This window comes from Neofelis nebulosa, chromosome 4 (assembly GCF_028018385.1).
Source record: "Neofelis nebulosa isolate mNeoNeb1 chromosome 4, mNeoNeb1.pri, whole genome shotgun sequence".
Taxonomy (NCBI): domain Eukaryota; kingdom Metazoa; phylum Chordata; class Mammalia; order Carnivora; family Felidae; genus Neofelis; species Neofelis nebulosa.
The window spans coordinates 89,016,636-89,042,775 of NC_080785.1; the positions used below are offsets into that span (position 1 = coordinate 89,016,636).

General features: G+C 38.0%; 1 protein-coding gene, 1 non-coding gene and 1 pseudogene across 4 annotated transcripts in view; 2 read left to right on the forward strand and 1 right to left on the reverse strand.

Annotated features, from left to right (window-relative positions):
* Positions 1-26,140, reverse strand: part of RELN (reelin) — a 537,501-nt gene that overhangs the window by 313,891 nt on the left and 197,470 nt on the right. The window lies entirely within an intron of this gene.
* On the forward strand, positions 17,265-17,371 carry LOC131511152 (U6 spliceosomal RNA). The gene has a single exon (XR_009261358.1). It is a non-coding gene; the product is annotated as a U6 spliceosomal RNA (small nuclear RNA).
* LOC131509517 (dnaJ homolog subfamily A member 1-like) lies at positions 24,743-25,939 on the forward strand (annotated as a pseudogene).

Genomic DNA, 26,140 nt, shown 5'->3' on the forward strand with positions numbered 1-26,140 from the left:
AAGATTTTACATTTTTTAGAAGTATTTTTTAAAGGGCTATTCAGAGGTTCTGTAATAAAATACATCTTATAATAATAAGATACATCATAATAAAATACATCTTTTCTCCCTACTGGGTCTAATTCATCATTTGAAGTAGATGTGCATCTTTTCCCGCCTCTAATCAGAGCCGTGCACATATATTGGTGAAAAAAATAACATCCCTGTAGCAGATGTGTTATTCAGTGGCTATAATAGGAACTGTCTTATTAAAGGAAGAATTATTTATGCTTTATATTTGAAGTATTTTTCCTTAAAAAGTACTTCTCTGGCACAAAATGTATTGTTTGAACAAACTTAAAACAGAAAATTATGTCTCTTCAAGGAAATTGATTTTAGAAAATAAGCCATACAAAAATCTTTTTTGTAACTGAAAAAATATTAACATTAAATCTCAACTTTCATTCTACCAAAACCACCTTAGGACAAAAAATAATTTGATTCAGCCATCATTTACTGAAGATGGATTATGTACAAGGCACTGCAAAGTCTGCAGAGGGCAAAGTTTGGCCTCTGTATTTCCCCTCCATTTGTGTACCTCTCAGTCAACATCTTGTCCTTTGTGGGGCCCACGGGACCTCATGGCTCCCAACATTCCCCACTCTGGTCTCTACGTGGATGTACCTTCCTTCTCCATGCTGCAGACCTTTCTGATTTTTATTCCCTGTTGAACTGTTACTATCCCCTAGTGTCAGCTCCCAGGACCCAACTCTCCATAAGTAATCTGACAGACCAAGCCACGCTGAAGTGTTAATGGGTGATGCTGCTCCAAGCTAACATATTTCAGCAGTGAAACAGAAAAATATTACACATACACAATGGCATAATAGTGAGAGCTTTGAATGGTGGGAAGGAGACAAAATTGGAAAGAAAAATTACTGGGCTGCCTTCATTTCACACTGTATGTGATGTTTATAACGTAATCAGCCCTTGTTGTCACATATTAATCATTATCAAAATTGGGGCATCTGGGTGGCTCAGTCGGTTAAGCGTCGACTTTGGCTCAGGTCACGATCTCACAGTTTGTGAGTTCGAGCCCCGCGTCCGGCTCTGTGCTGACAGCTCAGAGCCTGGGCACTACTTCGGATTCTGTGTCTCCCTCTCTCTCCACCCTTCCCTTCCCACCTCAACGCCCCCCCCCCCACCCCGTCTCTCTCTCAAAAATAAACATTAAAAAAATTAATCATTATCAAAATTACTAATAAACAGAGGTTACCACACTATATATTCACATGTGTTTATAGGTTTTCCTTTGCCATTAGCAAACTGAAAATGAAGAGGACTAAATATAGTGCTAATCCAAGCCACAAACATGGCCTATGGACTCAATAGTCAATTGCAGGTTTTATGCCCAGAGGGGACATGGAAACTTGATTTATCTAAATACATTTCATTGTCAAATCTCAATCAAGTCAAGAGCTTCTGAGTTCACACTCACTTCTAATAGCAACACAGCAATCACAAATGGAAAACTTTAATTGAAATTTGCTTTGGAAGGAACATATTTTCTGACATCATTAACCACCAAGAAAAGTCTTACAACATACAGTGTTCAAGTGTTCACTTTAGTTGTCTTCTGATCGTGAGTATACAACATCCCTATTATAGTATTTCTCATTGATCTACGAACTTAGTTACCATTGTGCCAGTCTATGTTCCCATAAACACAATGAGGCCAAAGTACCCAGAAAAAAATCAGGTCACAGAGGTTTTGCCTTTTCCCTAGATATCAGAGATATTGAAATACCCTGGTCACCGCACAGCACCTTATGAATAGTCCATACCACATTCCCAATACTCAGTTTCCTCAGATTTAGTATTTCTTGTTTTCATGCATGCTTTTACTTCTGCTACTTTAGTCTGATGAGTACATTTCTGAGGGACTAGGGAATAATTGAAACTGAAGGCACTTTTATCATTTGGTCAAAATTTCTTTAGCAGTGGTACTTACTCTTTAAACAAATGTATGAAATCTCAACATGTTCCTATATTCCTAGCTTTTGAAGTCACTGGGTTCCCTAGCCTCATCCAGCATGATCCTCGTCACCCATTCCCCAAAACCTCCTGGTACACTTCTCAGGAACTCTTAGGGTTTTACAGTGGCAGAATTTGAAAACCACTGAACTAATCTAGTTCCTTACGGTGCATGGGTCAGGGCACTAAGGCCCAGTAAGAACATGTTGAGGGTCACACAGCCTATTAATGGCAGATAGGACCTGATCCAAGGTTCCATTCTTTCCAAGTCTTCAAAATGTGCTCCAGAGTAGTGCCTAGGGGTCTCCGCGGGAGTCTGAGGGAGAGGCAGCAGGGGGCGCTCCAGGCACCACCACTTCAACCAGAGCATCTGGGCTTTATAAGTTCTAATAATTTAATGTTGTTTGAAGGAAGGGCTCAGCAATTAGAAATTGGCTTGAGAAGCACCCCACGTGCCCAATGTCATTATCTGAAATTCTCTGCTTGTGAAAAGTCGAACTAGTAATAATAACGTGACTGCTAAGTGTGTGTGTGTGTGTGTGTGTGTGTGTGTGTGTGTGTATATATATATATGTACATATATATGTATATATATATATAGGCTCCAATAAATTAACTCCATTAATCCTGACCACAACTCTATAAGGTAGATATGATTATTCCCATTTTCCTGGGACACAGAATTATTGTGTGATTTGCCGAATGTCACACAACTAGTGGCAAAGCCAGGATTTAAATTCAACCAGTCTAAGTGTAGGGGCCTTGCTTTTTTTTTTCTTTTTTTCTTTTGTTTTGTTTATTTTTGAGAGAGAGAATGAGAGAGTGAGCAGGGGAGGGGCAGAGAGAGAGGAGGACACAGGATCTGAAGCAGGCTCTGCACTGACAGCAGCAAACCTGATGTGGAGCTTGAACTCACAAACCGTGAGATCATGACCTGAGCCAAAGTCTCACGCTCAACCAAATGAGCCACCTAGGTGCCCTAGAGTCCTTGCTTTTAACCATTACATTACATTGTCATTGATCTGGTTCAAAGATCTGAAGGTAGTTTCCACTCTTTTTTCAGAGGGAAAGCCTACTTTCTGGGCCTGATCTTTAAATTCATGTGCCCTATGGCTTGTGTCTCTTCTAACCCTTCAGTCTATAGCTAAACCCTTTTATTTAACCTCCTTTTGGACAAACCTCTTTTCTGTTTCTAGTTGGAAACTTAGCCACTTGGCCAGCAACTCCATGGGGGTTGCCTTTAAAAATAGCAAATCCTGCCATTTGCAAAAACGTGGATGGAACTGGAGGGTATTATGCCAAGCAAAGTAAGTCAGAGACAGATATCACATGATTTCACTCATATGTGGAATTTGAGAAACTTGACAGATGATCATAGGGAAAGGGAAGGAAAAATAAGATAAAAACACAGAGAGGGAGGCAGACCATAAAAGACTCTCAAATACAGAGAACAAACTGAGGGTTAATAGGGATGGGGAAAATGGGTGATGGGCATTAAAGAGGGCACTTGGGATGAGCACTGGGTGTTGTACATAAGTGATGAATCACTCCTGAAGCCAAGACTACACTGTATGTTAACTAACTTGAGAATAAGAAAGAAAGAAAGAAAGAAAGAAAGAAAGAAAGAAAGAAAGAAAGAAAGAAAGAAAGAAATCTCAGGGAGCCTAGGTGGCTTAGTCAGTTGAGTGTCCAACTCTTAATTTTGGCTCTGGTCATGATCTCACGGTTCGTGAGTTCAAACCCTATGTTGGGTTCTGTGCTGACAGTGCAAAGCCTACTTGCAATTCTCTCTCTCCCACTCTCTCTGCCCTTCTCCTGCTTGTGCATTCACTGCTCTCTCTCTCTCTCTCCCTCTCTCTCTCTCAAAATAAATAAATATACATTTTAAAAACATTTAAATAGCATTTCTCTCTCTCTTATTTTAATCCCAGTATAGTTAACATACAGTGTTATACTGGTTTCAGGTGTAAAAAATAGCATTTCTCTTGATCACCTCCCTTACAGTACTTTGTGAGTCCCTTGGCTTCTAATCAGCTCACCATCACCACAGTCCCCTTTCAACTCTGAGTCGTATTTCCTCCAACAGCCCCCACGACCCCTCATGTCCGTCTTGATCTCTACCAAAGACAAGAGCACAGGATGCCAACCTCATCTATGCCACTGCCCAAACCCTGGAGGGATACACAGGACACAAACACATGGTGAAGGTAATTATCATGTGTGTCACTTATATACATATATAAATAAATATATGTATATATAAATAAATATATGTATATAAATATATATAAATTATATATATATATATATATATATATATATATATATATTAAAGCTCTTAAACCCCTTAGATAACATTTTAATATAAAGGTGCCCAACCCTATGGTAGGTATATGGTTAATCACTGTAAGGGCCTAAATATTCACATTGTATCTTGGGGAGAAGAAAGACCAGAACCCAGGTGACCAGCAAGAAAACAGTTCCATTGCTTTATACCATGAGATGTTTGCTCTACACTCCCAGGATGTGGCCAAAGTCAATAATGGCAAGCTCATTTTGAATATATTTAGAAGTATGAAATAATTTATGGTGGTTTACCTATAGAATTGTAGCACTTATTTCAAATCTATGGATATATATATATATATATTTACATAAAGATAAATAGACATAAGTATAAAACACATCTAAATATAATATATAAACATAAACTTATACATTTAAAAATAAAAATATATTTACATATATTACATATATTCAAAAATTGCTAAAAGCAGAGTTGAAAGACTCAAAAATTGCCCTCCAATTTTTAATCCACATTATATTTTTCTTATAAAAATAAACAGCTATGATAGATGATGACAGGCCTTATTCTCAGAATTATTTTAGCATAATTTATAGTGTTCTTTTAGGGGCACATCTATCAAATTTGTGGTGCTAATAACTATGTTGGCACTACTTCCACTTAATTCTCCCTAAGTAGCAGTAATTTTTCAGAAGAGGTCAAAAAATCCTCATTGTTCATGTTCTGAGGAGCAGACCAAATTTATTAAATAAGTTTCTAGTAAGTACTTATCATCTTCTTAGGAGATGCAGATATTTCTAGAGCAAGTTTGCCAACAAGAATCCCTATTAAGTAATTTTAAAATTCCTTTGGGCTGTTACAGTCTATAATTTGAAAGCTCTATAGATTCTACCAAATGAAGAAAGTTCATTATGATCACCATATTCAGAGCTTGAAATAGCCATTGTTATGAATTTAAAAAAACATTCCAGAATCTGATTTTAACTGAACTCCTAGAGCAGTTGCCTGCCCCAGCATTTAAGAATTAGTGTATATCCAGCTGAGGCACGATGTTGAAGCTCAGTGTCTGGAATTGGAAAGACCTGAATTATTTTTGTATTTTATTTTAAAAAGAGAGGAGACGTGTGTGGGGAGAGGGGTGGAGGAAGAGAGAGAGCATCCCAAGCAGGTTCCATGCTCACTGCGGAGCCAGACACAGGGCTTGATCCCATGACCTTGGGCCCACAACTGGAACCAAAATCAAGAGTTGGACGCTCAACTGACTGAGCCACTCAGGCGCCCCAAGAAGACCATCATTTAAAAAGTAGTGAGCTGTGGGGCGCCTGGGTGGCTCAGTCGGTTAAGCGTCCAACTTCAGCTCAGGTCATCATCTCACAGTTCATGGGTTCGAGCCCCGTGTCGGGCTCTGTGCTGACAGCTCAGAGCCTGGAGCCTGTTTCAGATTCTGTGTCTCCCTCTCTCTCTGCCCCTCCCCTGTTCATGCTCTCTGTCTCAAAAATAAATAAACGTTAAAAAAGAAAGTAGTGAGCTGCTACTTATGAGCTATCTGAATTTGTACAATTTCTTTGATCACTCTAGGCTTCAGATTTCCAACATGAAGACAGGGTTAATAACAACAATTATTAGTTGAAGATCTTAATAATATTCACTCTTCAGATATAGTCTCTCTACCTAAATAAATTTCAAGCTTCTGGAATAGTAGGAATAGTTAATTAAAAGGAAATTATGTCCCATCAGGCACAGGTCAAAATGACTTCAACATTTGAGGAAATCAAAATTATACTTTTCAGTTCACAATTCACTTCCAATGTGCAACATTGCGATCCAGTTTCCAAAAAAGGAACAGAATGGGGTTTTAATATAGTTGTTACAATGCCTACCCAGGCATATTGTTTCTTTATTTCATGAATCATTTTGCTTACAAATTACTTAAAGAATCATCTTTAAAGGTAGGGCAATGTGCTTGACTTCCAGTAGCAGGTTACTTTTCCCACAATTCTCTCCTGCTTTACTGAGGTCTGGTATGTTACTGTGTCCTATCCATTCACAGTTGGAAGGTCATTCATTCATCAGTGATCTGACATAACCGCCCACCAGGAAATGTTACTAAATATGTGGGACATGGGAAAGGAGAGAGGTGGTCTGAATTTGGTAAATTTGATATTCAAAGGAATCAGTTCACTTGCAAAGATTCTTGTCCCCTTTTCATCAGCCAATTACTGCTAATTAGGTTGTGGACACAGCTTGACCCTTATTGAAACAAACAAACAAAAAACAACCAAATTCTTTAAAACATATAAAAGGAGTAATGAATAATTTCAGGGAGAAATTTTTTTATATTCAACTCTCAAGCTGTGCCAAGACCATTGCAAAATGGTAAAAGTTTGTGTACATTTTAACAATGCTTTTGCTTTTCAAAGTTTTACTGTTCTCATTTTATAATTATATCTTTTATTCCTAAACCATACCATTCTTCCCTCTGTCAAATGTATAAATATTTCCTCAAACACGTTTTGGCATTAATGTTCACTACCCAGCAATCACAAAGTCTATGTGTTCTTAAAGACCACCAAATACACGGCTGAATCCTATTTTCTGATCAAGGTAGAATTTTCATTAGTAAGACAAAGAACATATATAAATAATATCATTCAAATAGGGCCAATAAATCATCGGTTAATAGTAACTCAGCAAAGCTAACTACTAAAATTGACATATAGAGTTTTGTGGGGTTTAATTTTTTTGAGTGTTTATTTATTTTTGAGAGAGAGAGAGAGAGAGAGAGAGAGACAGCAAGAGAGGGAGACACAGAATCCGAAGCAGGCTCCAGGCTCCGAGCTGTCAGCACAGAGCCAGACGCGGGGCTCGAACTCACAAACTGTGAGATCATGACCTGAGCCGAAGTCAGACACTTAACCGACTGAGCCACCCAGGTGCCCCAACATATAGAGTTTTAATCAAAACAAAACTAAGTCTGTGACTTTGGGAGGTAACAACCTGTCAGGTTAATTTCCTGATTTGCTTTAAAAAAAAAAAAAAGCTCCTTGAAGCTCTACAGCCCTATGACCCCATGATTCCGAGTTAAGTGAGCACACATGAGCATGTACACACACGGAGAAAGACATGGTGGATGCAGTCTGCACCGACAGGAGTGCTTCCCAGAGCAGTGCAGTGCATAGTAGCAGAGGTGCACTACAGCAGGCTTGCGCCAGCTCACAAGAACTTCTTTTCTAAATAGTTACATTTTTGTTTCATTTTATTTTATAATTTAATACATGTGTGTATATATAAATGGATTCTGCATGTAGGCAATATACAACTCTAGGACAGCTATATTCCCTAATGCATGTAAAATACAAACTTTATCCCAATCATTTAAGTAAAAAAAAATGAATCCTAGATTTACTTCCTCTTTTACTGGCAAATTTTGTCAATTTTATTTATTAACTCTCAAATTTACCCTTCTTCTCCATCTTCACAGCCACTGTTTTAATTCAGGATTTGATAATTTGTCATCTGATAAATTGCAACCCTCTCTTGATAGGAAACCCCCTCCAGATTGACCCCCATGCCAATCCAACTTTCACACTGTGCCAATTTTCTTGCTAAAATTGCTTGATATCCTTCTGTGGCTCTCTATGACTTAAAGGATTCTGTCAAATTCCTTAGAATGGTCTAAAAGATTCTTCAGGATCTGGTCCATGCCTCATCTCCCACTATACCCTGTAACTGAGCCATAGAATGCTTTTCACAAGTTCCAGAAGGCATGACTTCTCTCACGGGCCAGGAATTTTCCTATTCTATCCCCTGTGCATGGAAGTCTCTTGCCAAAACTCTTATTCATCCTCTAAATGTATTCAAGAATCTCTTGCCCTTATAAAGGCTCCTTGGAGATCCCAGATAGTGTTAGACACCTTCTCCAAGGAAAGCACAGCTTATTTCCATACCTCTCACCTAGGAACTTCCTAACATATGATGACTCATTTGGCAGCCCAGGCCTCTCTTCGGGCAGACATTCCTACTATAAATTCAAATAACATGATAAGTAACAAACTCATATTCATGACTGCCTAATAACCTTAACCAACACAAAACCATGGTTGATGCCTTCCAAATTCACCAAGACTAAACCCCTGCAATCTGTAGTGAAAAGATTAACACACTGGGCAGTTAATTAGGTTAAAGAAGAATTGATTGCCTGAGTGTATGATAAGATGCTGCGAATCCATATATCTCCGAACCTGGCAAGAATTTTGTCAAAGGCATTGTCTGTCTTTGGAATTTTAACAACAAGCTCAGTAGAGACATTAAATAAGGACCTTTTAGTGCAAACAAATGATGTTTTTTATCTCTTTAAGGAGAGAAGTAGTTAGCCTATAATTAGATCTCTGGGATGAAATTACAAGCACTGATATAGAAGCATGAAACATTTTTCCAGATAATCTAGCAGAAATCATTGGAAGGAAAGTTTATTGTTTATAACAGGAGGTTAATCTCCATTAAAAAACAAGCAAGGCGGGGCGCCTGGGTGGCTCAGTCGGTTAAGCGTCCGACTTCAGCTCAGGTCACGATCTCGCGGTCTGTGAGTTCGAGCCCCGCGTCGGGCTCTGGGCTGACGGCTCAGAGCCTGGAGCCTGCTTCCGATTCTGTGTCTCCCTCTCTCTCTGCCCCTCCCCCGTTCATGCTCTGTCTCTCTCTGTCTCAAAAATAAATAAACGTTAAAAAAAAAAAAATTAAAAAAAACAAGCAAGGCATCACTGAAAAAGATGCCATGAACGATCTTTCTTATTCAATTCAAAGACTTTTGGAAGCATTTGGCATATTAAATCAGCAATAGGAATTTTCCAAAAGATAATTCCAACTTTGTTTTTTTTTTTTTTAATTTTTTTTTTTTCAACGTTTTTTATTTATTTTTGGGACAGAGAGAGACAGAGCATGAACGGGGGAGGGGCAGAGAGAGAGGGAGACACAGAATCGGAAACAGGCTCCAGGCTCCGAGCCATCAGCCCAGAGCCTGACGCGGGGCTCGAACTCACGGACCGCGAGATCGTGACCTGGCTGAAGTCGGACGCTTAACCGACTGCGCCACCCAGGCGCCCCAAGATAATTCCAACTTTGAATGTGATTTGAAAGTCCCTGGGAAAAAAAGAAAAAAGGAAAGGAAAGCAAGTGAAAATAAAAAACAAAAAGAAAAATGAAAAAAAGTTGGAGCTTACAATAAGAAAAAAGCCATTTTCTATACAATTATCATTAGATTCAGCCTATGCAGAAAAATTTCTCCCAAAAGGGTATATTTTTTAATGTTTATTTATTTTGAGAGAGACAGGGAGAGCAGGGAAGGGGCAGAGAGAGAGGGAGGCACAGAATCTGAAGCAGGCTACAGGCTCTGAGCTGTCAGCACAGAGCCGGATGCAGCGATTGAACCCACAAACAGTGAGACCATGACCTGAGCCGAAGTCAGAGGCTTAACTGACTGAGCCACCCAGGTGTCCCCCAAAATGGTATTTATAATATAGATTTTACACTCTTTGTGTTTACACATAGTAGTTTTAAAGGTATACATTTGAGGGGCGACTGGGTGGCTCTGTCAGTTAAGTGTCTGACTTTTTTAATGTTTATTTATTTTTGAGACAGAGAGAAAGCATGAGTGGGTGAGAGGCAGAGAGAGAGGGAGACACAGAATCCTTAGCAGGTTCCAGGCTCTGAGCTGTCAGCACAGAGTCCAACATGAGGCTTGAACCCACCAACTGTGAGATCATGACCTGAGCCAAAGTTGGATACTTAACCGACTGAGCCACTCAGGCGCCCCAAGCACCTGACTCTTGATTTCAGATCAGGTCACTACCTCACGGTTCTTAAAGTTAGAGCCCCATGTTGGGCTCTGTGCTGACAGTAAGAAGTCTGCTTGGGATTCTCTCTGTCCCTCTCGCTCTGCCCCTTTCCTAGTAGTGTCCATTTTCGCTCTTTTTCAAAATAAATAATCATTAATAAATAAATAAAGGTATGCATTTGTGTTCTATTTTTATAATCAATTTTTATATTTTTAGTGTGTGAAAGAGATTTCAGGAATGGAAACCCAGCAAATAACTTATGAATTTGACTTGAAGTAGTTTGACTTGAGACAAGGCCTAAAACCATAACTCCACTTAGTCCTCTTTTCTGAACTAGATAATTTTTTCACAACAATTTTGTTTGTGATCTCTGGGAGTGTCTTACTATACACATCAAAAGAAATTCACCAGCTTCCCAGAAGAGATGTGGGTTATGATGTGTGATCACTATTGCCTGCATATGTGGAAATTTGGCAATGCATAGATGGTCTACATTCATCTGGCCATACAGCTGAAGGTGAAGCCAGGGGCTAGAAAACATGATCCAGACACACAGCAATGGTGGCACCAAGGACTAGAGGCTGCTGCTGAAGGTCTGGCACATGCTGCAGGACAGTGAGACCAAGATCAACATCATCCACATGCAGCTCCACCAGCCACCGTAGACAGGTGCGCTAGAAAGCCAGGCAGCCACAGACAAGGCCTGAGGGGGTCTAGACCTGGGCGCCACAGAGCCGCACGTTGAGGATGTATGGCATCACTTGCGAGCAGAGTGTGCGGTGGCTGAGGGCACCAAGGATCACTGGAGACGTCCTGTGCACTCCACCCAATTCCACCAAATGTAGCGGGAACTCTGATGCTCACAGTGTTTTCAATAATTGCTATGTGATACCGCATTCCAATAATGAATAATCATTTTAGTGAAAAAGCACTGATAGTTACAGGATATATAACACTAAAGAGAGGCAAACATTTATCCCTGGCAGAGTTTTATCTTTCTTTGTTTTGTAAATCAACAACAAAGTGGGTCTAGAGAGAGAAGCCACCTCCAAGCAGATAAAACCATGCTCTGTTTTGTCAGCATGCAAAAGGATTGCTCTTATTAGCTATTAAAAGCAGCAGAAATGCCAAACTTCTCAAGAGTGATCACAGAATATTAGAGTAATGGAAGGCTGAGTGGACTGATTCATGTATCAAGAAGGATTATACCCAGGTGTCAAACATCTGTCAAAAGCTCCCAACTCACATGCTACACTTCTAAAACTGAACGGAGGAGTGTTGTGTATCAAGATAAAGGGCTTTTTATTGTCTAACTTCTAAATGGCTTCAAGTGAGCTTTATCAGCAATTTTCCTGGTTCAGAAAACCACAAGTAATAGATCCTTGATTACAAACAACAAAAAACATGTACAATTTTTGTTATTAAAAAGATCATGTTCTCTCTGCCTCCAGTAGATACTTCAATGAGCCCTTAAGGATTGTGAATCTGATGAAATGCTGAGCTATTAGCCTGCTTTAGGTGCTCACATTTCTTAGTCTGGCCCTGTTGACACAGGATAGGTGCTCAGCAAATTTTTTTTTAAGTTAACTTGAACTGTGTCTTCTATACTAGGCTATATGTACCCCAGACACAGGGATTTTTATCTATCTCTTTTTATATATTGGTACTTAGTACTTGACATACATGACCTTACAGTAAATGTGGAATACATGAATGATCTGTCTGTGTTATGCTTACTATATAAAGTTAAGTGAATTTATAACTGGTAAATTATTGCATAAGAAACACTTCAAAAAAGATGATGAGGTGATAATAATAAATGGTCAAGATAAACATTATCATAGGAAAGATTTATCTCAGAAATCAAATCAGTTAACAGCAAGAACAATAAAGGTAAATAAGCTAAAGCATTTGCTTGACTACTGCAACATGTTTTCACTATTTAACATTTTCCAGAGTATTCTTAAACCACTTGTATCCCAGAAATGCCTTCCAAAACCTCAAGATGAAAATAGTTTTCATACTACCTTCTTATTTATTTTTAAAATATTTTTTAATGTTTATTTATTTATTTATTTATTTATTTATTTAGAGAGCAAGCAGGGGAGGGGCAAAGAGAGAGGGAGAGGGAGAATTACAAGCAGGCTCCGCACCATCAGTGCAGAGCCTGACATGGAGCTCAAATTCACGAACAACGAGATCATGACCTGAGCCGATATTAAGAGTCAGGCATTTAACTGACTGAGCCACCCAGGCACCCGCTCATACTACTTTTTTAAATCACTAAAGTTCATCAAAGAAATGTATTTGAGCAGCTCTCCTGTTTTAAACACTTTTTAACTAAGTAAGCGTTGTGTTAGTTTGCCTCAGAGGCATCCTTAGGCAAGACAAGGACAAAACTGGTGAAATAGTTTATCAATTCCAAAGACCTCAGTAAAAATTATTTTTCCACTGGATAGTGAATTAATGTGCCTGCATATTTGTGAAAACACTAATGCAAAGTATTTAGGTGTCATTTCTGAATAGACCAATAGAGAGAGTTCAGTTTCAGATACAAAAGAATGGGGGTTACACTCTACTTCTGGCACTCATTCTCTCCATGACTTAGGCCATATCACTTAACTTCCATATGTCTCGTTTTATTAATCTATAAAATAACTTGACCAGATTAGGTAACTTCTAAGGCTCCAACAGTAAATATGGAATCAGAACGAACATTTTGGGTTTGTACCACAACTCAGTGGTTTACGCTGACCTTAGAAGATTATTTATTTTTTAGAGAGGACTTTAAAATTTTCAATATCTACTTCAAGGATGTTCTGAAAATCAAAAGAGTTCATCCCCATAAAAAGACTGGGGAAAATGGGAGGAATTATAATGATGATGTTCTGACTGGTCATTTCAGAAAATACAGGCACAAAATTGAAAGGGAATTGAAAAAAATCCTTTCACTCTCACCACTTTTATTCAACACAGTACTTGAAGTCCTAGCCACAACATACAGACAAGAAAATGAAATAAGAGGCATACATATTGGTAAAGAAGAAGTTAAACTATCACTATTTGCAGACAACATTATACTATCCATAGAAAATTCTAAAGACACTATAAAAAAACTACTAGAAAGTAATAAACAAATTCAGTAAAGTGTCCAGGTACAAAATTAATACCCAGAAACTGATAGTGTTTCTATATACTAACAATGAAGTCATAGAAAGAAGTTTTTTAAAAGCACTATTTACAATTGCACCAAAAGGAATAAAATACCTAGGAACAAACTTAATCAAAGAGGTGAAAGACCTATATTTGAAAACCATAAAACACTGATGAAAGAAACTGAAGATGACACAAATAATGGAAAGATATTCCATGCTCATTAATTGGAAGAATCAATATTGTCAAATGTCCATATTACCCGAAGCAATCTACAGATTCAATGCAATCTCTATCAAAATACCAACAGCATTCTTCAGAAAACTAGATCAAATTATACTAAAATTTGTGTGGAACCATAAAAGACCCCAAACAGCCAAAGCAATCTTGAAAAACAAAACTGAAGGTATCACAATCTCAGATTTCAATACAACCTGTAATAATCAAAATCAGCTGTAACAATCAAAACAGTTTGGTACTAGCACAAAAATAGACACATAGATCAATGGAATAAAATAGGGACCCGCAAATAAACCCATATGTATATGGTCAATTAATTTATGGCAAAGGAGGCAAGAATACACAAGGGGGAAAAGACAATCTTTTCAATAAATGGTGTTGGGAAAACTGGACAGCTACATACAAAATAATATGAACTACTTTCTAACACCATACACAAAAATAAACTCAAAATGGATCAAATACCTAAATGTGAGCCCTGAAACCATAAAAATCCTAGGAGAGTACACAGACATTAGCCATGGCAATATTTTTCTAGATATATCTCCTAAGATAAGGGGAACAAAAGCAAAAATAAACTATTGGGACATATCAAAATAAAAAGCTTTAGCACAGCAATGGAAACCATAATTAAACAAAAACCCAACCTACCTGGGAGAAGATATTTGCAAATGATATATCCAATGTGGGATTAATATCCAAATACATATAAACAACTGCTACAATGCCAAACAATCTGATTAAAAAATCGGCAGAGGGGAACCTGGGTGGCTCAGTCAGTTAAGCTCAGGTCATGATCTCACAGCTCGTGAGTTCGAGCCCCGTGTCAGGCTCTGTGCTGACAGCTCAGAGCCTGGAGCCTGCCTCTGATTCTGTGTCTCCTTCTCTCTGCCCCTTTCCCACTAACACTCAGTCTCTTTCTCTCAAAAATAAATAAACGTTGAAAAAAAATGGGCAGAGGATCCAAATAGATACTTTTGCAAAGACAGACAGATGGCCAACAGATACATGAAAAGATGCTCAACATCATTCATCATAAGGCAAATGCAAATCAGAACCACAATGAGAGTACACCTCATACTTGTTATAATGGCTAAAATCAAGAAGACAAGAAACAAGTGTTGGTGACAATGTGGAGAAAAAGGAACCCGTGTGCACTATTGGTGGGAATGCAAATTGGTACAGCCACTGTGGAAAACAGTTTGGAGGTTCCTCAAAAAATTAAAAACAGGGGCGCCTGGGTGGCGCAGTCGGTTAAGCGTTCGACTTCAGCCAGGTCACGATCTCATGGTCCGTGAGTTCGAGCCCCGCGTCAGGCTCTGGGCTGATGGCTCGGAGCCTGGAGCCTGTTTCCAATTCTGTGTCTCCCTCTCTCTCTGCCCCTCCCCCGTTCATGCTCTGTCTCTCTCTGTCCCAAAAATAAATAAAAAACGTTGAAAAAAAAAAATTAAAAAAAAAAAAAATTAAAAACAGAAATACCATGCAAAACAATAATTCCACTATTGGTATTTGCCCAGGGAAAATGAAAACACTAACTCAAAAGGATACATGCACCTTTATGTTTATGGCAGCATTAGTTACAATGGCCATTATTCCACTATTTACATGGAACCAACTAAATGTCCATCAATAGACAAATAGATAAGGAAAATGTAGTGTATGTATGCAATGGAATATGACACAGCCATAAAGAATGAGACTGTGCCATTTCAACAGCATGGATGGACCTAGAAGGTATTACATTAAGTAAAATAAGTCAGACTGAGAAAGATAAATTCTATATGATTCCACTGATAAGTGGAATCTAAAAAAAATGAATAGCGGTAGAGGGGCAGCCCGCCCAGCAAGGCAGAGCCCCTGAGTCTGGCTTGCAAAAGCATAGGGGCCGGACTGCGTGAATTCTGACAGCCAGCGGGACTTAACATCTGGAATGTTAAGTCAACAGCTCTGCTCTCAGAGAGCCAGGAGGGTGAGAGGACACCGGGAGGGAGAGTTGTTGAGCGCCGGAAGACAGAGCTCAGCTCCGCAGGGAACAAAGGCGCTGGCAAGTGCCATCTCCTTCTCCTATCCCCCAGCCCAAATCCCAAAGGGAACCAGTTCCCGTCACTGAACTTGCTTGCACCGCGCAAACACCCAACGCTGTGCTTCTGTGGATCCATCCCTCCGACAGGTCTGCCTCCCTCCTGGTGTTGCAGGGCCTCTCCTGTAGGGGACCGCCAATGGCAAAGCAAGCTAAGCCTGTCCCTCCCGCCCCTGTGCACCTTGCGGATCCACCCTGGCTAATATGCCAGATCCCATCGAAGCATTCTTCTCGAAGCTAGAACAAGCAATCCTAAAATTTGTATGGAACCACAAAAGACCCCAAATAGCCAAAGTAATATTGAAGAAGAAGACGAAAGTGGGAGGCATCACAATCCCAGACTTTAGCCTCTACTACAAAGCTGCAATCATCAAGACAGCATGGTATTGGCACAAAAACAGACACATAGACCAATGGAATAGAATAGCAACTCCAGAATTGGACCCACAAAAGTATGGCCAACTAATCTTTGACAAAGAAGGAAGAATAGCCAATGGAAAAAAGATAGTCTCTTTAACAAATGGTGCTGGGAGAACTGGACAGCAACATGCAGAAGAATGAAACTAGACCACTTTCTTACACCATTCACAAAAACACACTCAAAATGGATGAAGGACCTGAATGTGAGACAGGAAACCATCAAAACCCTAGAGGAGAAAGCGGGAAAAAACCTCTCTGACCTCAGCCACAGCAATTTCTTACTTGACACATCTCCAAAGGAAAGGGAATTAAAAGCAAAAATGAACTATTGGGACCTCATGAAGATAAAAAGCTTCTGCACAGCAAAGGAAACAACCAACAAAACTAAAAGGCAACCAATGGAATGGGAAAAGATATTTGCAAATGACATATCGGACAAAGGGCTGGTATCCAAAATCTATAAAGAGCTCACCAAACTCCACACCTGAAAAACAAATAATCCAGTGAAGAAATGGGCAGAAAACATGAAAAGACACTTCTCTAAAGCAGACATCCAGATGGCCAACAGACACATGAAAAGATGCTCAACATCGCTCCTCATCAGGGAAATACAAATCAAAACCACACTCAGATATCACCTCACGCCAGTCAGAGTGGCTAAAATGAACAAGTCAGGAGACTATAGATGCTGGCGAGGATGTGGAGAAACGGAAACCCTCTTGCACTGTTGGTGGGAATGCAAACTGGTGCAGCTGCTCTGGAAAACAGTGTGGAGGTTCCTCAGAAAATTAAAAATAGACCTACCCTATGATCCAGCAATAGCACTGCTAGGAATTTACCCAAGGGATACAGGAGTACTGATGCATAGGGGCACTTGTACCCCAATGTTTATAGCAGCATTTTCAACAATAGCCAAATTATGGAAAGAGCCTAAATGTCCATCAATTGATGAATGAAGAAAGAAATTGTGGTTTATATACACAATGGAATACTATGTGGCAATGAGAAAGAATGAAATATGGCTTCTTGTAGCAACGTGGATGGAACTGGAAAGTGTTATGCTAAGTGAAATAAGTCATACAGAGAAAGACAGACACCATATGTTTTCACTCTTATGTGGATCCTGAGAAACTTAACAGAAGACCATGGGGGAGGGGAAGGAAAAAAAAAAGATTAGAGAGGGAGGGAGCCAAGCATAAGAGACTCTTAAAAACTGAGAACAGTGCTCGCTTCGGCAGCACATATACTAAAATTGGAACGATACAGAGAAGATTAGCATGGCCCCTGCGCAAGGATGACACGCAAATTCGTGAAGCGTTCCATATTTTTTTAAAAATAGACCTACCCTATGACCCAGCAATAGCACTGCTAGGAATTTATCCAAGGGATACAGGAGTACTGATGCATAGGGGCACTTGTACCTCAATGTTTATAGCAGCACTCTCAACAATCGCCAAATTATGGAAAGAGCCTAAATGTCCATCAACTGATGAATGGATAAAGAAATTGTGGTTTATATACACAATGGAATACTACGTGGCAATGAGAAAGAATGAAATATGGCCTTTTGTAGCAACGTGGATGGAACTGGAGAGTGTGATGCTAAGTGAAATAAGCCATACAGAGAAAGACAGATACCATATGGTTTCACTCTTATGTGGATCCTGAGAAACGTAACAGAAACCCATGGGGGAGGGGAAGGGAAAAAAAAAGAGGTTAGAGTGGGAGAGAGCCAAAGCATAAGAGACTGTTAAAAACTGAGAACAAACTGAGGGTTGATGGGGGGTGGGAGGGAGGGCAGGGTGGGTGATGGGTATTGAGGAGGGCACCTTTTGGGATGAGCACTGGGTGTTGTATGGAAACCAATTTGACAGTAAATTTCATATATTAAAAAATAAAAAAAAATTAAAAAAAAAAAACTGAGAACAAACTGAGGGTTGATGGGGGGTGAGAGGGAGGGGAGGGTGGGTGATGGATATTGAAGAGGGCACCTTTTGGGATGAGCACTGGGTGTTGTATGTAAACTAATTTGACAATAAATTTCATATTAAAAATAAATAAATAAAAATTAAAAAATAAATTTAAATAAATTTAAAAAATGAATAAACAAACAAAAAGCAGAAACAGAACTATAAATGTAGAGAACAATGGTTGCCAGCAGGGATTTGGGCAAAATGGATGAAGGAGAGAGGGAGATACAGGCCTCCAGTTATGGAATAAAAAGCAGAGCATAGGAATACAGTCAATGATATTGTTATAGTGATATAATGGGAAACATAAGCTATGCTTATGGTGAACATAGCATAATGTAAAAACTTGTCAAATCACTAAGTTGTACCATTGTGTGCCGACTATACTAAAAAAACAAAATCCCAAAGTATATAGGATGAAATGTCACTCCCTTACCCTCAGGGAAAAAAGGCTATAAATTCTGAAATGTTTTATGACTGTGACAAAGCTAATGAAAGATCTAATAAAGTACAGGATATCTAACCCAGTTCACTAGTCATAACAAATTAGGACAATATTGGTATCTTCTTGTAAAAAAATTCTGCTGAAGTACATCGAAGGACTACTTTGGAAAAAACAAATTTTTATATTATTTTTTCTGTTCTAAAAATAATGTGTGTATTATGAGAAATTTAAAAAAACATACAAATGTATTCATGTGAAAACAAAATTACTCATATTCATATCCAGGAGAAAGAACCACTATTAACATTTTAGTAAACTATATTCTAGACTTTTTAAATTAATTCATGAATATCAAGTTTTTTTAGAAAATTACTTGCCTAAAAAGGTTTCTTTTCCTTTACATTTACTATTTATTAATAGTAAATATTATAAATATTATTTATAAATAGTTCCTATATCATTAAATATTTTTAGAACAAGATTGTTATTGGCTAAATAATGTTCCACCATATAGCCATATTGTAGTTTCTTCAACCATTACAATATTGTTGGAATTTTTTAAGTTTATTTATTTATTTTGAGAGAGAGAGAGTAAGCGTGAGCAGAGGAGAAGGCAGAGAGAGAGGGAGAGAGAGAGAATTTCAAGCAGGCTCCTCACTGTCACCACAGAGCCCAATGTGGGTCTTGAACTCACAAACCGTGAGATCATGACCTGAGCCAAAATCAAGAGTCTGAGGCTTAACCAACTGAGCCACCCAGGTGCCTCATTATTGTTGGAATTTTATTTGTTTCTATTTTTTAATATTTTAAATAATGAAGTATATGAATCTCTGACCATGTCTTTTATTTTCCCCCCAATTTTATTGAGATATAACTGACACATAACACTGCACAAATTTAGGGTGTACAACATGTTGATCTGAAACATTTATACATTGCAAAATGATCACCATTATAGCATTAGCTAACACCTTCATCCAGTCATATAATTACCATTCTTTTTATGGTGAAACATTTAAGGTCTACTTTCTTGGAAACATTAAAGTATATGATACAGTATTGTTAGCAATAATTACTATGTTGTACATTAGATCCTCAAAACTTAGTAATTTTATAACTAGAGGCTTGTTCCCTTTGACCAATATTTCCTGATTTTTCCTACCTCTCAACCCCTGGTAATTACCATGCTACTCTCTGTTTCTCTGAGTTAGACATTTTTAGCATATCTTGTATTTTAAGATAGATTTCCAGGACTTGGATAATTAAATTAAGGGCATAAACGTGGAGGCCACAGTTCCAAATGGCATATAAGGAAGGGTAGCTTTGTCAACCAATGTCCCAGAGAGCACCCTCCCCAAGATACCCTGGTGGCATTGAGCATCATCAGTGTACAGTTTTCATTCCAAAGGTGTCTTGTTACTTTTAGTTTCCACCCCACTGATTATTAGTAAGGATATTTTGCATGTTTGTCGGTTACATTTTTCAGCTTTGGGAATTATCTATTCATGTCCTTGCCCATTTTGCTATGGGTTTTGATGTTTTTCTAACCAATTTACAAGAACTCTTTAAAAATTATTTTTTTACATTTATTCATTTTTTGATAGAGAGGGACAGAGCACAAGCGGAGGAGGGGGAGAGAGAGAGGGGGAGACACAGAATCTGAAACAGGCTCCAGGCTCCGAGCTATCAGCACAGAGCCCAACACGGGGCTCGAATTCAAACCATGAGATCATGATCTGAGCCAAAGTTGGATGCTTAACCGACTGAGCCACCCAGGCGCCCCAATTTACAAGAACTCTTTAAATGTGAAGGCTATTAAGTCTATACTATATATTACTTTTTAAAATATTTATTTATTTTTGAGAGAGCAGGGAAGGGACAGAGAGAGAGAGACAGAGGATCTGAAGCAGGTTCTGTGTTGTCAGCACAGAGCCAACGCAGGGCTCAAACTCATGACCTGGAACCTTGAGATCACGACCTGAGTCAAAACCAAGAGTCAGACGCTTAATCAACTGAGCCACCCAGGCATCCCTATGCTGTATATTTCTTACCAATATTTTGTATGCAGTTTATAATTAGTCTCTTTATATGTATGTTTTTTAATAAAAAGAATTTCAAATTTTCATGTAATCAAATCTATCATTCAATTTCCTTCTAATTTTTTCCAGGGTTTTCATGCTTAGAAGCTCTTTCCCCTTCTAAACTCAATTGAATAGATAGATATGTGCATGCATTTTCTCCTGGAAATTTTTTCTGTTCATCTGGAATTTATTTTGGTATATGGGTATTCAGTTGGAATTTAAACTTATTTTTCTCATTTATTAAAACAATTTCTTTGTATATATTATTGAATAACTTATCAACCTATTTATTATTTATTAAAAAATTTTTTTAATGTTTAGTTTTGAGAGAGAGAGAGACAGAGCATGAGCAGGGGAGGGGCAGAGAGAGGGGAAGATACAGAATCTGAAGCAGGCTCTAGGCTCTGAGCTGTCAGCACAGAGCCTGATGCAGGGCTCAAACTCACCAGCTGTGAGATCATGACCTGACCTGAAATCAGATGCCTAACCAATCAAGCCACTCAGGTGCTCCTCAACCTATTTATTGTAGAATCTTTTCTATATTATATTTTCAATCATTTATTTCATGAACTATCATACATTTCTATTGATGTGAAAGGCTTCAATAAATTTCTACACTAAAAACTATCCACACTAAGCTCAATTATATAAATAGAATAGTCAGGGAATTGGGAATAATGTTTTCTTCACAACTTCTGACTTTAATAGAAATAAGCAGTGCTTATATTACCCATAATTAAATCACGCTCAGGAAGTGGAAATGCAAAGTGAAACTTTCAAAATCTGTAGATTATGCTTATTTCTAGTTGTTAAACATCCATTAATTCCGATAATTTCAGGCAATAATTTCTATGGCAGTTTGAGAATACATGTTTGTCAACTGAGCATTTATATGGGTAAAATGTAATGAATTTTAGGAAAATATAATAAACCTGAGCCTTCTTGTCTAAAAATACTGAGGGAGGGTCTGGAATTAAGACACAAGGTACGATATCGGGGGCTAAAAGCAGGAAAATGGAGAGAACACCGCTGGTATAAGGGCTGGACTGCCACCTAGTTCCTATGCTTTATAAGCATTATCAAGAAATTGAAAACCAACAAGTATAAAGAGAATATGCTAAAAAGTTGCAGGCAGAGAAAATATAATAATGTTCAAAATAACAATAAAATTGTGTCATTTTCATGTTCTCAATTACAGCATGGAAAGTCTTCAAAATTTTCAGAGAGTATTACTTTTAATCTGGAATTCTATTTCTGGCCAACCTATCATCAAACGTAAGGAATCAGGGGCACCTGGGTGGCCCAGTCAGTTAAGCATCTGACTCTTATCAGCTCAGGTCTTGATCTCAGGGTCATGAGTTCAAGCCTCATATTTGGCTCGAGAGAGAGGGAGAGAGAGAGAGAGAGAGAGAGAGAGAGAGGAGAGGGAGATCCGCATACTTAAAAAAAATTAATAAGGAAGCAAATATTGTACTTCTCATGTATAATCACTCGGGAAGCAACTGAAAAAGTGCTCCAAGAAAAGTAACAGAGTAAATTAACAAAGAGAAGAAATAATTAAAGGTGATAAGTTGCTTGAGAAGGAAAAAAATCATAGTATATCATTTGGTTCTACAGTGAATAATATTGATATAATCATTGATTGAAACACTGATGACTGATTTTATTTAAGAATGTGATATAATACTTGTATTGGGCAGATATGGAGATGAAGTTGTGTGTTGAGGGGCAATGGTATAAAACAAATGTATACCTTCTTCTACCATAATCTGAAGTCACTTGATTTGAGTGTATTCAAAAATATGGATATCAATACCAGAAGCAACAGCTACAATGATGACAGTGGCTTACTTTGGAAGTGTTTCTGGAAGGAGTGGAGAAGGAAAGCCTTCCTTTCTACTATAAGCCATTTCTTATTAAATGACATTTAAAACATTTTTGTCAAAAATAAAATTTAATTTAAAAGAAATGAATATCAAAGCAAGCAAAAGGAAGGAAATACTTAAGATTAAAGAAGAAGAAATGAATAAAAGAGTAAATAGAAAAACAATAGAGAAAAAGCAATGAAACCAAAAGTTGGTTTGTTGAAAAAAATAAAATTGACAAATCATTTGCTATACTGAAAAAAAAGAAAAGAAAAGAAAGAGGAAGAAAGAAAATCAATTTACTAAAATCAGGAGTGAAAGAGGAGATATTACTATTAACTTTGCAGAAATAAAAAGGATTTTAAAGAAATACTATGAATGGTTAATCTTAACAAACTAGATAACCAAGATGAAATGGACAAATTTCTGGAAAGATGTAAATGACTGAAACTGACTCAATAAGAAATTGAAAATCTGAATAGACCTATTATAAGCATACAGATTGCAACAGTAAAACAACACATCCCACAAAGAAAATCCCAGGTCTACATGGCTTCAATTGGTGAATTCTATAAAATGTTTAAAGAAGAGGGGCGCCTGGGTGGCGCAGTCGGTTAAGCGTCCGACTTCAGCCAGGTCACGATCTCACGGTCTGTGAGTTCGAGCCCCGCGTCAGGCTCTGGGCTGATGGCTCAGAGCCTGGAGCCTGTTTCCGATTCTGTGTCTCCCTCTCTCTCTGTCCCTCCCCCGTTCATGCTCTGTCTCTCTCTGTCCCAAAAAAAAAATAAATAAATAAAATAAACGTTGAAAAAAAAAAATGTTTAAAGAAGACTTAACACTAATCCTTCACAAACTCTTCCAAAAAACAGATGGGGGGGATACATTTTCCAACACATTCTAGGAGGCCAGTATACCAAAACTAGGCAAATATATTACAAGAAACAAAAACTACACAAATATCACTTATGAATATAGACAAAAAAAAAAAAAAAACCTGTCAGCAAAATAGTAGCAGATTGGAATCCAGCAACATGTTAAAAGGATTATATACCATGACTACACAGGATTTAACACACGAATGCAATATACAAATGTTGTTTCAATAAACAAAAATCAATCAATGTACTATACCACATTAATAGAATAAAGGGGAAACAAAACTATGATCATATCATTAGATGCCGTAAGATCATTTGACGGCTTCCAATATCCTTTCATGCTAAAAAAAAAAAAAAAAAAAAAAAAAAAAAAGACATTCAACAAACTAGGAATACAAGGAACAGCTTCAAACTGATAAATGCCATCTATAAAAAACTGAGTTAAAATGATACTTATTGGAGAAAATGAAAGTAACAAGAATGAAAAAGACAAGAAAGCTGCTCTTGCCACTTTTATTCAACATTGTATTGGAGGTTCCAGTCAGGGATATCAGTCAAGAAAAAGAACTATAAGGCATCCATATTGAAAAGGAAGAAGTGAAAATACCTCTATTTGACATCTACTAACATAATGACATAATATTGTGTATAGAAAATATTAAAGAATCAACAAGAAAATTATTAGAACTAAGAAATAAATCCAGCAAGGTTACAGAACAAAAGACCAATATATAAAAATAAGTTGTTTTTCTATACACTATCAATGAATAAACTGGAAATAAAATTAAGAAAACAATTCCATTCACAATAGCATCAAAAATATAAGAGGTTAGCAAAATAGGAGCCAGAATTATACATAACAAAATATGAAACATTGCTGAAGAAACTAAAAGAGGTCTAAACAGATGGAAAGAAATCTCATGTTCATAAATCAGAAAACTTAACTACTGTTAAGATGGCAATAATACCAAAATTGATCTACAGATTCAACACAGTACTTTTCAAAGTCTTAGCTGAGTATTTCCCAGAAATGTATAATCTGATCATAAAATTCAAACAGAAATGGAAGGGGTTAGGAGAGTCAAAATCATCTTGATGAAGAGTAACAAAATTGGAGGACTTGTACTTCTTATCAACTTACAGTAATCACAACAGTGTGATATTAACAGAAGAACAAACAGATCAGTGGAACAGAACTGAGAGTCCAAAAATGGACTTTCACATTATGGCCAATTACTTTCTGGCAAGGGAGCCAGGACAATACAAAGAAAAAAGAGGTCTTTTCAACAAAAACCTTTCCCATTCAGTCAACAGGAAATCCACATGTAAAAGAATGAAGATGGGGGAACTTTGCAGAACACTCGGTGAGAAGTGTAGGAGTAGCATCTGTGCAGGCTGCAACCAGCAACACACTCCTTTCTGCTCCCTCACACTGGTCTCAGAGCTCACCAGCTGTAGAAAATGGTGAAAGAAACCACTTAATATGATGTTTTGGGGGTCAAACCCAATGCCATCCAGGAAGAATTGAAAAAGGCTGACAGGCCCTGAAGTACTACCCTGATAAGAATCCATAAGAAGGAGAGAAGTTTAAACAGATTTTTCAAGCTTATGAAGTGCTCTCTGAAGCAAAGAAATGGGGATTATATGACAAAGGAGAACAAGCAATTAAAGAAGGTGGAGCTGGTGGTGGTTTTAGCTCCCTGATGGACATCTCTGATGTTTTTTGGAGGAGGAGGAAGGATGCAGAGAGAAAGGTGAGGTATAAAGGTTGTGTATCAGCTCTCAGTAGCCTAAAAGATTTATATATGATGCAAGAAGAAAACCAGCTCTGTAGAAGAATGTGATTTGTGACAAATGTAAAGGCTGAGACGGTAAGAAAGGAGTGGCAGGATGCTGTCCCAATTGCAAAGGTACTGGAATGCAAATAAGAATTCATCAGATAGGACCTGGAATGGTTCAGCAAATTCAGTCTGCATGCATGGAGGGTCAAGGCCATGGGGAATGGATCAGTCCTAAAGATAGATGCAAAAGCTGAAATGGAACAAAGACAGTTTGAGAGACGATTTTTAGAAGTTCATATTGACAAAGGCATGAAAGATGGCCAGAAAATAACATTCCATGCTGAAGGAGACCAAGAAACAGACTGGAATCAGGAGATATTAGAAACAGACTGGAATCAGGAGATATTATCATTGTTTTAGATCAGAAGGACCATACTGTTTTTACGGGGCAAGAAGACCTTTTCACGTGTATGGACATAGTGCTGGTTGAAGTACTGTGTGGCTTTCAAAAGTCAGCATCTACTCTTGACAACTGAACCATTCTCATCACCTTTCATCAAGGTCAAATTGTCAAGCATGGAGATATCAAGTGTGCTAAAGGAAGGCATGCTAATTTATCGTAGACCATATGGAAAGGGTTGCCGAATCATTGAATTTAAGGTAAGCTTCCCGGAGAATGGCTTTCTCTCTCCCAATAAACTCTTTCCTGGAAAAACTCCTACCTGAGAGGAAGGAAGTAGAAGAGACTGATGAAATGGACCAGGTAGAACTGGTGGACTTTGATCCAAATCAGGAAAGATGGCACCATTACGATGGAGAAGCATATGAGGATGATGAACATCATCTTAAGGGTGGTGTTCCATGTCAGACCTCTTAATGGGGCCAGTAAATAACACTGCTGGCATTTTATATATGATAGTGAAGGACTATAATCATATCTCACTGCTTGCTATTGTTTTTAATATTCAACTATAGTAGTGTTTTAAAGTTAAATGAAGAATAAACTCCAACATAAAAGCTCTGATTTTGCCCTGTATATATGATTACTTCAGTGTGCAAGATAAGCTTAATACTTCTA